The 13577-nt window shown below is 34.8% G+C and overlaps 1 protein-coding gene across 6 annotated transcripts in view; it reads right to left on the bottom strand.

Moving 5' to 3' along the window:
• PPP4R4 (protein phosphatase 4 regulatory subunit 4) overlaps positions 1-13577 on the bottom strand; it is a 118915-nt gene that overhangs the window by 103494 nt on the left and 1844 nt on the right. Inside the window, exon 2 of one of the 6 annotated variants that reach the window (XM_074393548.1) lies at positions 4602-4694. The exons of the other annotated variants lie outside the window; for them this stretch is intronic. The gene's annotated coding sequence lies outside the window, so the exon portion shown is untranslated. The remainder of the gene's footprint in view (positions 1-4601; positions 4695-13577) is intronic. 6 annotated transcript variants of the gene reach the window in all.

Below are 13577 nucleotides of genomic sequence, written 5' to 3'. Positions count from 1 at the left end.
CATACACACACACACACACACACACACACACACACACACACACACACAATTTCACCACTATGGTACTCTTCCTAAAAACACATAACCCCCATCTAATGATGAGAAAAAATAACATCACACAAACCAAACTTGAGAGACAGTATATGAAATACATGCCCAGTCTCTTCAAATACACACACACACACACACACACACACACACACGTATGTATATATATTATAGGCAAGATACATATATCCCTGTCAAGATTTCAATATGTTGTCCAAAGACCAGGTCCACATACTATTTATGTAGTAATAATGAAGAAACTAAGCAGTGTAACAAAATAAAAGGCATTTTGATTGTAGGGTCATCCTCATAAAATACAATCAAAATAAGACATTACAGGAAAAGAAAACTGAAGATTAATCCTCTCATTAACATAGATGACAAAATCCTCCACAAATCATTACCAAATTGAGTCCAGAAACATACAAAAAGACTAATACGTAATGAAGAAGTAGGATTTATTCCAAGAATGAGAGGTTGGTTCATTATTCAAAAATTAATCAATGTATGTCACTGTATTAAAAGACTAAATAAGAAAGACATATACCATAACAATAGATACAAGGAAAAAATATTCTACAAGATTCAATACCCATGCATAATAAAACTTAGCAAATTAGGAATAGAGGAAACTTAACCTAATGGTATTTATTTTAAAAAGTAAGAGACACAATGCTTTCTCCCTAAGATGAAGAAAGGCTGGAAGTCCTTTCTCACCACTCCCACAATGGAGAAGCCAGGCAGGTATTTCCTTAACTGAATGACCAAGATTAACATAACTGATGATAAATCATAGTGATAGCAGGAACTCCCTGATGAGATAAGAAAGGCATTTCACCACTAGGGTACTCTTCCTAACAGCATGTAACTCCAATCTAATGATGACAAATAACAACACACAAACCCAACTTGAGAGACAGTCTATGAAATACCTGCCTAGTACTCTTCAAAACTATCAAGATCATGAAAAATAGGAAAAGGTTAAGGAAATATCACAGCCAAGAGAAGACTAAGGAGACATGACAACTAAATACAGTGTAGTTTCCTGGAGTTCATCTTCAAACAGGAAGAAAAAAAAAAAGACATTAGTGAAAAAACTAGAGAAATCCAAATGAAGTCTGAAGTTTAGAGTGATGTATGAATGCTAATTTTTTAATTTTTGAAAGATGTACCATGATTATGTATTAATAAGATGTTAGTATTAGGGGATACTGGCAAAAGATATATAGGCACTTTCTGTACTAACTTTGCAATGTTTGTGAAAATTTAAAATTATTCCAAAATAAAAAAAATTAATTAAAAGGACAGAAAAAGATATACTTTGTAAACACTAACCAAAAGAAAGTTGGAATGAATATGTTAAGATTAGATAAAGTAGATTTCAAAACAAAGTATATTTCCTTTTTTTTGTTTGCTTTTTCGTTTTCCTGAGACAACTCTTGCTCTGTCACCCAGGCTAGAGCAGTGCAGTGGTACTATCTTAGCTCACTGCAACCTCTGCCTCCCAGGTTCAAGCAATTTTCCCAACTCAGCCTCCTGAATAGCCAAGATTACAGGTGCCCGCCACCACACCTGGCTAATTTTTGTATTTTTAGTAGAGACAGGTTTTCACCATGTTGGCCAGGCTGGTCTCGAACTCCTGACCTCATGATCCACCCACCTCAACCTCCCAACGTGCTGGGATTACAGGCATGAGCCACCATACCTGGGATAACAAAGTACATTTCAAAGGATAAATATTACATAATGACAAGGGGGTCAATTCAAGAAAACAATAATCCAAATTGCATGTGCACTTCACCACACAGTTTCAAAATACATAAACTACTAGTAAAAAATTATATATTTGAAAGGAGGAATAGATAAACCTACAATTACAATTACAGAGAGACTTCAATACTCTCTGTAATCAATAGAACAAATTATAAACACAATGAATTATCACTACACACTACTAGAATGACTTAAAATTAAAAAGACTGATCATATCAAGTGTCATAGAGTATAAGGAGCAACTCAAACTCTCATATACTGCTGGTGGAAATATAAAATGGTACAATCACCTTAGAAACAGTTTAGCAGTTTCTTAAAGATATAAACAAACATTTACTAGAGGGTCCAGTCATTCCATGTTTACCAGAGAGGAAGGAAAGCACAAGTCTACATAAAGATTTTAAAATGAATGTGTATAACCACTAAGTTTGTAACAGTCCAAAACTGAAAATTACCCAAATGTTCAACTGATGAATGGATAAACAAGAAGATGTGTTATACCCATTAAATGTAATCATCATCAATAATAAAAAGCAGTAAACTAATGATATAAGCAACATCAAGGATGAACTACAAAATTATTAGATTGAGAGAAAGAAGGTAGACAAGAGTAGACTGTATGATCCATTTCTATAAAATTCTAAAAACTGCAAACTAATTTATAGTAACAGAAAGATTAGTTGTTGCCTGGAATGGAAGAGGCTCACGGAAGGAAGAGAGAGATAATCTAAGGACACAAGTAGCTTTTGGGAGTGATGGATATGTTCAGTATCTGAATTGTGTATACATATGTCAAAATGTGTTAAATTACATGATTTAAATATGTGTGATTTACTGGATGCCAATTATACCTCAAAAAGCTGCAAAAAATGAAAAAATACATAGTCACCATATGACCTAACATTTCATTCTTAGGCATTTATTCAAGAGATATAAAAACATGTATCTTATTTATCCAAAAGATATAAAAACATGTAAAAACATCTAGATTCCAGAACAGGCAAAATTATTCCATAATGACAAAAAGCAGATCAATGGTTGCTTAGGATTAGGGTGTGAAGTTAACTGTAAAGAGACACTAGTGGCTTTTGTGGGGTGATGAAAATGTTCTATATTTTGTGCTAGTTATACAGATGTACCCTTTTGTCAAAAATCATCAAGCCATATACTTAGTTTATTTAAATTATACTTCAATAAAGTTATTTTCCAAAAATGAAGGTGGGGTTATTTAGTGCCCAATCTAGAAAACCAATCTGGAGAGGAAACTCTGTAACACACGAAGTTTCTAGACAGGATGTTTCCTATATATCCAAAGTAAACTACGTTCTGAATCGCAAACAGATGACTTAAAAGGGCAGCAACAAATATCCTTTACTGAACACTACTCTGTACCAAGCACTGTGCCCTATACATAGATTTCCTCTATCTTCTCAACAATCCTGCAATGAAGGTATTATTATTAATCTCATTTCATTTTTTGTTTGTTTTGAGACAGGGTCTCACATTGTTGCCCAGGCTAGAGTTCAGTGGCACACTCATGGCTCACTGCAGCCTCAAGCTCCTGAGTGCAAGCGATCCTCCCACCTCAGCTTCCCAAGTAGCTGAAAAACAGGCACATACCACCATGCCTGGATAATTTTTTAAATTTTTTTTGTAGAGACTGGGTCTTGCTATATTGCCCAGACTAGTTTCGAATTCCTGGGCTCAACTGATGCTCCTGCCTTGATCTCTCAAACTGCTGGGATTACAGGAGTGGGCCACTGTGCCCAGCCTACTTATTCGCACTTTATATTAAAAAACTTAGGCTCAGAGAAGATAAGCAACCCACCCAAGGTCTTTCAGTAAGTAAATGAGCAAGCCTCAGCCTCCTAGAATAAATCTGGGTCTGTCTTAAACTATTTCCAACACAACATACTGACTCTCAATACCTGTTTACTGGGGATAACCTCTATTCTTTGAAATTTAAGAAAATGCATTTGCTTCCTTCAAATATCTCCTTGAATACAAGTATCTGCTAGTATAATGACCTTCATTCCCAGGAGATGCCTAGCACATAAGTACTCAGACATTTTATATATTTTAATCTAAATTCCTAAGATTTACTATAAAGCAACTATTAGTTGTATTACAAATCTTTTCCATTATTAACATCTCTAATTGGAGGGAAAATTGCACTCTAATGGTATAACAGATTTTGCAATTATTACTAACATGATTACCATATACCAGTATCATATAAGGATAAGCCTAAAAGGACAACTATGAAGATCTAAGCCTAAACACTTTCTCTATGCTTTCTACATTTGATAGCCAACAAAGTCAATCAAAGACACTATAATACCCAAAAGATCAAACTAAAAGATGTACAAATTCAAAAGATCATTAGACCTTATTCAATGCTTTAATTCCCTTCAGGTAATCCTAATTTTAAGAAGGAAGACAGCTGGGCACAGTGGCTCATGCCTGTAATTCCAGCACTTTGGGAGGCTGAGGCGGGTGGACTACAAGGTGAGGAGGTCAAAAACAGCCTGACCAACATGGTGAAACTTCGTCTCTACTAAAAATACAAAAAATTAGCCAGGCATGGTGGCATGCACCTGTAATCTCAGCTACTCAGGAGGCTGAGACAGGAGAATCACTTGAACCTGGGAGGCAAAGGTTGCAATAAACTGAGAGTGCGCCATTGCACTCCAGCCTGAGCAACAGAGCAAGACTCTGTCTCAAAAAAAAAAAAAAAAAAAAAAAAAAAGAGGAGGAGGAAGACAGGTGCGGTGACTCACACTTATAATCTCCCTTGTCGGGGCTGAGGCAGGTGGATCACTTGAGGCCAGGAGTTCAAGACAAGCCTGGGCAATACAGCAAGACCCCTATCTCTACAAAAAAAAAAAAACATAAATTAGCCAGGCATGGTGACTAATGCCTGTAGTCTCAGCTACTCAGGAGGCAGAGGCAGGAGGAACATTTAAACCCAGAAGTTCAAGGTTATTGTGAGCTATGACTGCACCACTGCACTCCAGCCTTCGTGACAGAGCAAGACCTTATCTAAAAAAAAAAAAAAAGAAAGAAAAAAAGCTATGAATTTTACTACTTGGTATGGTGAACACTTTAATTCTTAATGTGAATACTAAGATACTACTGCACAATTCAATGTTACAAAACTGGGAGCCAAGCAATACAACTCCCACTTTTTACTGGGAACTAATTAATTATAATTTATGATAGAAGTCAATCTTCCTTTGGCCCTGGGTTCTTCCTTACCTACTTCCCAAGAGGGAGCATTGGTATTAGTTAATTGCTCATGAAAATAAACATAAACATACACATACACATACATAGACACACATATGCCCATATACATTTACAATGTACATGTTATAATATGATTGCATTGTAGTTAAATAACTTAATACATTCTTTATTCAAATATATATAGTTATTTTATATTGCTTTATATATTGTATCTTATATTTATTTTATAGATTAATTTTAATATATTTTATTCTATATTGTGAAATTATATTATTTATATTATAGAAATTTATAGGCTTTTTTTTTCTTTTGAGATGGAGCTTCACTCTTGTTACCCAGGCTGGAGTGCAATGCTGCCATCTCGACTCACCGCAACCTCCGCCTCCTGGGTTCAGGCAATTCTCCTGCCTCAACCTCCTGAGTAGCTGGGATTACAGGCACGCACCACCATGCCCAGCTAATTTTTTGTATTTTTAGTAGAGACAGGGTTTCACTATGTTGACCAGGATGGTCTTGATCTCTTGACCTCGTGATCCACCTGCCTCGGCCTCCCAAAGTGCTGAGATTACAGGCATGAGCCACCACGCCCAGCCCGGCATTTTTTAAAGTAATAAAACACTGTGCTTACCAGATGAAAACTTTGCTCGATTCTCTCAGATCCTGTTATGTTATTACGCTTCAGAAATCTTTTCAATGACATTACACGGATCACTTTTACATTGATAAAAATATTTTACTTTTTATTTTTAAGCTTTTCCTACAGATCCCATGAGGACATTCTGCTTTCTACATATGTCACAGAGAAACCTTTCTGAATCTTCGGTAAGTAGGAAAAAAGACACAGATGCCTCCCATGGTTGCTCTCATAACAAAAGACAAGAAAACAGAGATGGGAAAAAATCTCCAAACCCTTCATATTCAGAGACCTAGTACTTTTCCAAAATAGGGAATTCAAGGTTTGCCAAAGACTTCAGTAATTTGGCCTTAGCAATAATAGAAGATATACAGCTGGAATCCATTATATACTGTTCTTAATACATTAAATACTGATCCCTCTGTCCTAAAAAATAAAAAGAAGATACCTGCAATTTCCATGTAGAAAGGCAAGTCATTTTTACATCATCTTCACAGAAGATGACAATGTGGGCAATTTTTTTTTTTAATGAGGACCTCTTAGAATTATTAAAAGCACAGAGAATGAGAATAGTACTCCCAGAAACAGGTAAAGGGCTCCAATATCCACTTTGTTTCTCTTTTTCTAAGAAAAACTAATCACACAACAAGCCTCATCTCCTAAGAGACAACTTAATAACTGAGAGTCTTCTAACCAACAGTCTAGCCATGTAAAAACTTATAGAACTCCTCTTCCTGAAGGGAAAGAAAAAAAATCAGATGATGTAAGTCATACACAGAGAAATAGAAACATCTGAAGGCTATTAACTAGGAAGCCCATTATTGATAAGCTAGAAATTACATACTAGAAAGTTTGTCACTCTTGTTTCCTAAAAAATATAGGCCAGGACCACGCAAACACTACCAGCAGAAGTATAAACTGGCAAAAGCACATTGAAAAACTGTTTAGCAATCTCTTTTAAGCTGGACATAGGCATATGCTATGACCAACAATTCTACTTCTATAATGATACCTAAAAGAAATGTATACATGTATTCACCAAGAGACTTGTACATGAATGATTATAACAGCATTATTCATAAAAGCCCAAAACTGAAAACTAAGCCAAATGTTCATCAGCAGTAGAATGCATAAATTGTAGTATATTCACATAATGCAAGAGTCTACAGCAATGAGAATGAACAATCTGTTGCTCCATGGAACAATATGGATAAATTTCTTTTTTTAAATGTTGAGCAAAAGAAGCTACATACAAAAGGTACATAGAGTGCTTCCTACTATATAAAGTTCAAAGTCAGGCAAAGCAATGTATACTGTTAGAAGTCAGTAGAATGGCTGCCCTTTGCAGGAAGTATGAGGCACTGGGACAGGAATACAAAGGAAGCTACTAAGCTAACACAGTAGATAATGTTCTATGTCTTAATCTGGATACTGGGTACATGGGTGTGCTCACTTGTGAAAACTTAACAAGCTGTATTTTGTGATTTGTGTTTCTGCATATATTCAAAGTTCGCTTTAAAAAATAAAATATATGCTTATGAAAGTACTTCTTTAACTGATATTCCAAATTCATTAATTTTTTTAAATGTATAAAGGCAAACAAAGAACAAACCAGACCACAGGAACAAATTCAACAGAGAGACAGCAGAGGAGTATCAAGAATGAAGCATCATTAATTTTTTTAAATGTATAAAGGCAAACAAAGAACAAACCAGACCACAGGAACAAATTCAACAGAGAGACAGCAGAGGAGTATCAAGAATGAAGCAAGATCATCACAGAGCACACTTGGAAAGGAGATGGTACGTATCTCTCTCAAACTAAGGTGTTTGAGATGTTACAAATTGTTTAAAAATCTGATTAAGCAATAAATACTCTCTCTATTCCCTTGTAACTGCAAGCTGAGAGCTGGTCCCTAATAGGCTACTCTCTGGAATGCCCACAGACTACCACTCTCAATAGCTGAGTTGTAATCAAGAGTCAGCTAAGTATGTTCCCAAACTAATTTATCTCAAATTTCACTTGCTATTGCAATTACACAATTACATAATTTAATTGAATATTAATAAATATATTTATTTATATAAAAATTAAGTTAGAAGTTTTAGAGGAACTAAATTCAATAAACATAAGTTATCAAAGAAAATTGCTATTAAAGTATGGAAGAACACAGGTTTTAAAAGACAGGTAGAAAATCATAAAAACCTAGGACCACTCTTTCAGACTGCTTAATAAGCAAATTTAAATTCTTATTCAACTTTAAAGAAAACTGAACTTGATACTGTAAATACATTATGGAGTGATTTATGAAAGAAGGAGAATTTCAAACTTTAATCAGCAGACCCATACTGAAAGAAAAGATCACGTCTCTACATTGAAAGGTTGGCAAATGAAAATATATTTATTGTTTACATTAAAATGTAATGTTGAAAATACGTATCATCTATGATTTTATGATTTCCCACTCTAGCCAATTTTTTGTATTAATCAACTATCTATCTTAATTATGAAGAATGCAAAAGTCCTTTCCTGTATATTACTAAAGAAAAGTGGGCAAGCAACACTGGTGACTCAAGATCACCTATATACACATACACACATGCACACCACACACACACAAATGTGATCTCTCTCACGCGCGTGATCTCTCTCTCTCAAATGCGCACGCGCGCGCACACACACACACACACACACACACATCGTGCCTCATTAAAACAATACTGAAAGGCAGAAAGCATCAAAGACAGAAATCAAGACAATAAACGGAAGTAAAAGAAATGTGGGGACACATGTTTTAAAAATGAGAACATTCAAAGGAGTTTTTCACACAACTTTCCACTTTCGGATAGCAAATAAGATAGGTATTTTGAAAAATAAAACAATCCAGAGCTAGGTGGTTAGCAAAATTTTAATCACTGGAGTTCTTCCTCACTGTCTTATTGCTACCCTATCCTAGTCTTGAACCCAAGAAGTACACCAGAGTTTCATATGTACAATACTTGTTTATTTCCACTGATTTGGCTGCAGAAATCTCACTCTTTCATATCACTAGGGGGAGCACTTACTCTTTAAATAATGGGAAGAGAAAGGGAAAAAAAAGTTAAAATTAAAGATGCACTTTATGATAGGGGCAGTGGCTGTGGAGAGGGTGTGTGCCTTCTGTAGTCCTAGCTATTCAGAAAGCTGAGGTGGGAGGATCATTTTAGCCCAGGTATTAGAAGCTGTAGAAAGTTGAGGTAGGAGGATCATTTTAGCCCAGGAGTTAAAGCACTATGACTATATATGTGAATAGCCACCACACTCCAGCCTGGGAAACATAGTGACATCCTGTCTCTAAAAAAGAAAAGAAAAACAAAGTAAAGCCCTTTATCTGACTGTCCCTGGAAAGAAAAGTGCAAAATGCTTTAAAACTCACAGCACAAAGTAAAAAATATTTTTAAAGTCACAAATGACTTTAAAAGTAAGCAACATAAAAGCTAAACTCAGTACATTAACCAATCAACACATTTAATGCACAATAGCAAATATTACTTAAGGTCATTTGGTAAAAATATATATATCAACAGGCTGACTTTACTATTACTTAGTTAAAAATGCTTAATTATAATTTGTGAAGATTCTAATTTCTGATAAATACTATTAGCAAAGGAAGTTAATGGATATCTATCACAAACTTCAGCTGGTATACTTTGTCTGTTTATTCAATTATTGGAAGGCTAAATTAATACCATTATCCTCTTTTAAAGTTTTAAATGTAACTAGAGCACCTAAGTAGCAAGGAAGTAGGGAAAAAGAAAAAGAGACAGAAGGGAGTTGACACTAATGAAAATTAGTGCCAGGTGCTTCAACCACTCTGGGAAAAGGAATTATTTCCACTTTACGAATGAAAAACAGGGCTTGAAAACCATAAATAACTTGACTATCATCACATAGATAATAAATTGTAGAACAAGATATAACCCATAATACCCAAAACCAAAAATATCAGAAATTGCTTAATTCATCTGGCAGTATAGTCATCTTAGATACCCTTTATTCCATTAAGTATATGTGTGTGTGTGTATGTATATATATATATATATATATTTTAGCCTTTATCATGAACTTTATTCATAAGGGAATTCCCTTACAACCCATCTAAAAAATAAGAGGTATATCACACCAAAGAACAAGAAAGAATAACAAGAAAACTTGCCCTTGTCCTCTGAAAGCTTGTCCTCCAGGACCTACAATCTACTGAAGAAAACATGCACTCATCGTTCAGGAATATAAATAAATCGATGATTCACAGCCAATTGATGAAAGCCGCCACTAAGTGATAAAGGAGCTCAAAGAATCCTGGGATCCATATGGTTTAAGATGTTAGGGAAGACTTTATGAAAGATGTACAATTACAGTTGGATCCCAGAGATGGTATATGTTGGGTAAGGATATAATGAAAAAGTACTCCAGGATGGGGAAAAGCAAAAGTTAAGGATAAATACAGTGAAGCTGAGTAACAGTGAAAAGGCCAGCATGACTGCATCAAAAAAGTGAAAGAATAAGAGGAAACAACCCAGTATCCATCAACTGATGAATGGCTAAACAAAAGTGCTATATCCATGCAGTAGAATACTACACTGCAATAAAAAGGAATAAAGCACTGATATCTGCTACAACATGGATGAACCTTGAAAGCATTATGCTAAGTGAAAGAAGTCAGTCACAAAAGGCCACATACTGTATGATTCCATGTTTAGGAATGTCCAGAATAAGCAAATCCACAGAGATGGAAAGCAGAATAGTGGTTCCCAAAGGCTGAGAGGGTTGCGAAGTGAGGAGTAACTGCTAATAGTACAAGGTTTCTTTTGAGGATGACAAAAATGTTCTAAAATTGATTGCAGTGATGGTTGCACAATTCTGTGAATATAATAAAACCCACTTAACTACACAGTTTAAATGGGTGAACTATACGAACTATGAATTATATCTCAATAAAGTTAGTTTTAAAAGTGAGGGACTGGTGGGATATCACACTGCACAGCTAAAACAGAGTCACTTACGGAGTATTCTGAATGCCTGGCTTCAGGGTCTACACTTTATCTGGTAGGCAACTAGAGATATACAAGTAAAGATTTACCTAAAGAAAGCACAGTACACATACTTAAGATTCTTCTATAACAAAATCATTCACATGTTTTAAGTACATTCCAAAAATATATGCAAAATCACAAAGAAGAGAATGAACAAGAAAAAGATGTGATATGATTCTCTAAGACACAAGCTGTGACTATTAGGAAAGTTGTTTTGCTTCAGTGCTAAATGCCACAGATGGGTGTATCAGTATCATACGCATGCAAAACCACAAATTCATCTGTGTTAAATCTTTGAAGACTGTAATATTCTAAACTTAATTGTGAAAATGTTATTAATAACTGACCTGTCATATTTCAGGGTAAGGCAATAAACAATGTAATTTGTTTCTTACCGATTACAGTAGTCTGTAAATAAAGCTTTTTTAAGATATTGGAGTCAATAAAAATGCTATCGGAACCTCCACTAAGGTGGACAAAGACAAATATGACTTTGAATTCTAATTTTAACATAATACTCCCAAACAGTTTTCATATACAAAATAAAAGAACTAAAGAAACAAATGACACATAAAAGCAGAGAGCAAATATATATATATACTATTTTACACATTATGTATTATTCAATGTAGAGGAAAGGTAATATGCTCAAAAATAAAACTGAAAATCACTGACAGAGGGGAAAAACGGACTCAGCAAAGTACAAATTTAAAAAAAAAAATGAATAAATTGCATTTACAATAGCAGGCTCAGTACATGAGAGAAGATGAGAAGGCCTAAACAGAGGCAAAGTTTGGAACATCTCTATGAAACAATCCTGTCCCCTCCCCTGAATCCCAAGGAAGAAAGACCCTTTCAGGCATTCCTGGCATTATTCCTCCCTAAGCTGAACTAAGGTGAAACCCCACATTCCCCCAGGAGGTGGTAAGATGGTAGGGATACAAAAGAAGAGCTCAGTTGAAGAACCCATACACAACCAAACTAGTGTTTTCCTTCTGAGCCACCTTACAAACCTCCTTCAAGTTAGATGAGCCACAAGAAACTAAAGGAGATATTGAATCTCTTTTAAAACTCTCTTGTCTAAGAATAAGAGGGCCCATCTGTCTCTATAAGGGCTTTGTAAATTCCAGAACTGAGCGAAACTTATGTTGAGTGTGAGAAATAAAGACAACTCAGACATCCTGGTTTGCTAACAAACAATAAAAGCAAAATGGAAAACAAATCAGCTTTCCTAAAAAAGAAATCTTATCACTGATATCTAGAATATGGTGTCTTCTATCACAAGTAAATAGAGCAAGACTCTCCATTTCCTAATTCTAACCCAGTTTTTATACTAAAGAAAAGAATTCAGTAGGAATAAACAGGAGCTTACTGTTGTAGATTAAAACACATTTATCCACACTTTCTCAATTTTCTATCTACTTTGAGTAAAAGAACTGTGGAAAAAGGCAAATGTTGACAACTACTGTTCACCGTAATAAACATGGTCATTATTAAGGAATAAAGTATTCTAAATATAACAAAATAAAATATGAAAATGGATTAAAAGTTGAATTATTCTCTCAGTAAACACCCAAAACATATACTGTTGAATTCACACATAAATAGAAGTTTTCTTTTAAGTAAATAGGTACAAATGATGAGAGCATGCTACCACAGACACCCCAAAGATGGGGGAAAACAACATCAACATAAAGTCTAAGATGCAGAAACATTTCTAAATGATACAATTATCGGAGGAAATGGTCTACATGGTAGATATGCTGATATTCTGACTAAAGTTAGAACAGAAACTCATGATGCCACTTTTAGTAGACTAAAAAAGTAATTAAGAAAATTGAAGACCTGGAGAGGGATTTTTTTTTTCAAAGGATCATTCAGCAAATAACACGGGACTGGAAACATGATCTATTAACAAGAAAGGAGAACAAGAGACTTGCCAGTACCTGAAACTGGCGCTGAGCTAAAGAAACAAGGACAACAAATATCCTAGGAGGTAAATAACATCAGCTTTCAAAATCTGATTCTGGAAAACGAGAAAGTGAAGACTAATTTGCCAAAAGGGAAAAAAATGCTGTGTAAGCTAGTGAAAAATTTTTACATAAATATACACAAAATGCTGTAGGAAATTTCTGTTTCTAAAGGATTTTCATCAATTAGTTAAAACATCATTAATGTTCACTGCATTAGTTTTTAAGATGCTCAGTCTACAAGGCAATGTTTTAAATAGTTCCGAAAAATCTTGTAAATATTTGCAGTAACTATTTGCCTTAAGCAATTCTGTAGAGCCTGTGAGATGGTTTGAAGTTTAAGCGACAGTAGGCCCAACTAAGTTTCTAAAACCCCTCAGACAAAATCATAAAGCTTGCATAGCAAAAGTAATACAAACAGGACATTGTGAACAGCAAAATTAACTATCACATTTGTGGATTTTTTCCATATAGTAGATCCCATATAATGTTCATACTCTACAATGAACTTTAATCACTGTGTACTCGTCTCATCTAAACTTACTGAATCTTACATGAGAAAGACCAAAGCCAGAAAAGAAAAAAAAAAAAAAATGAGGTTCAACTCAAACCATCTGCTGTTCCTCCTTCAAGCAACATTCTATAAATTACGTATTTTATTTGGGTTCTCAAATTCGTAAGTCCATAGCCAAATATAATTTATAATACAGTTAAGTACTATGCACACAAAAGTACTCTGTTCAAGTGGCTAAGTAAATCTGAACATAACGGGGACATACATTTCAGAAAGCATTCATCTATGCTGCCACAGGGGGGAAAAAAGAGCAATTT

Source organism: Saimiri boliviensis, chromosome 2 (genome assembly GCF_048565385.1).
Source record: "Saimiri boliviensis isolate mSaiBol1 chromosome 2, mSaiBol1.pri, whole genome shotgun sequence".
NCBI lineage: Eukaryota > Metazoa > Chordata > Mammalia > Primates > Cebidae > Saimiri > Saimiri boliviensis.
Note: the sequence above shows the minus strand (reverse complement) of the source record. Positions and strands in the feature narration are given on the sequence as shown.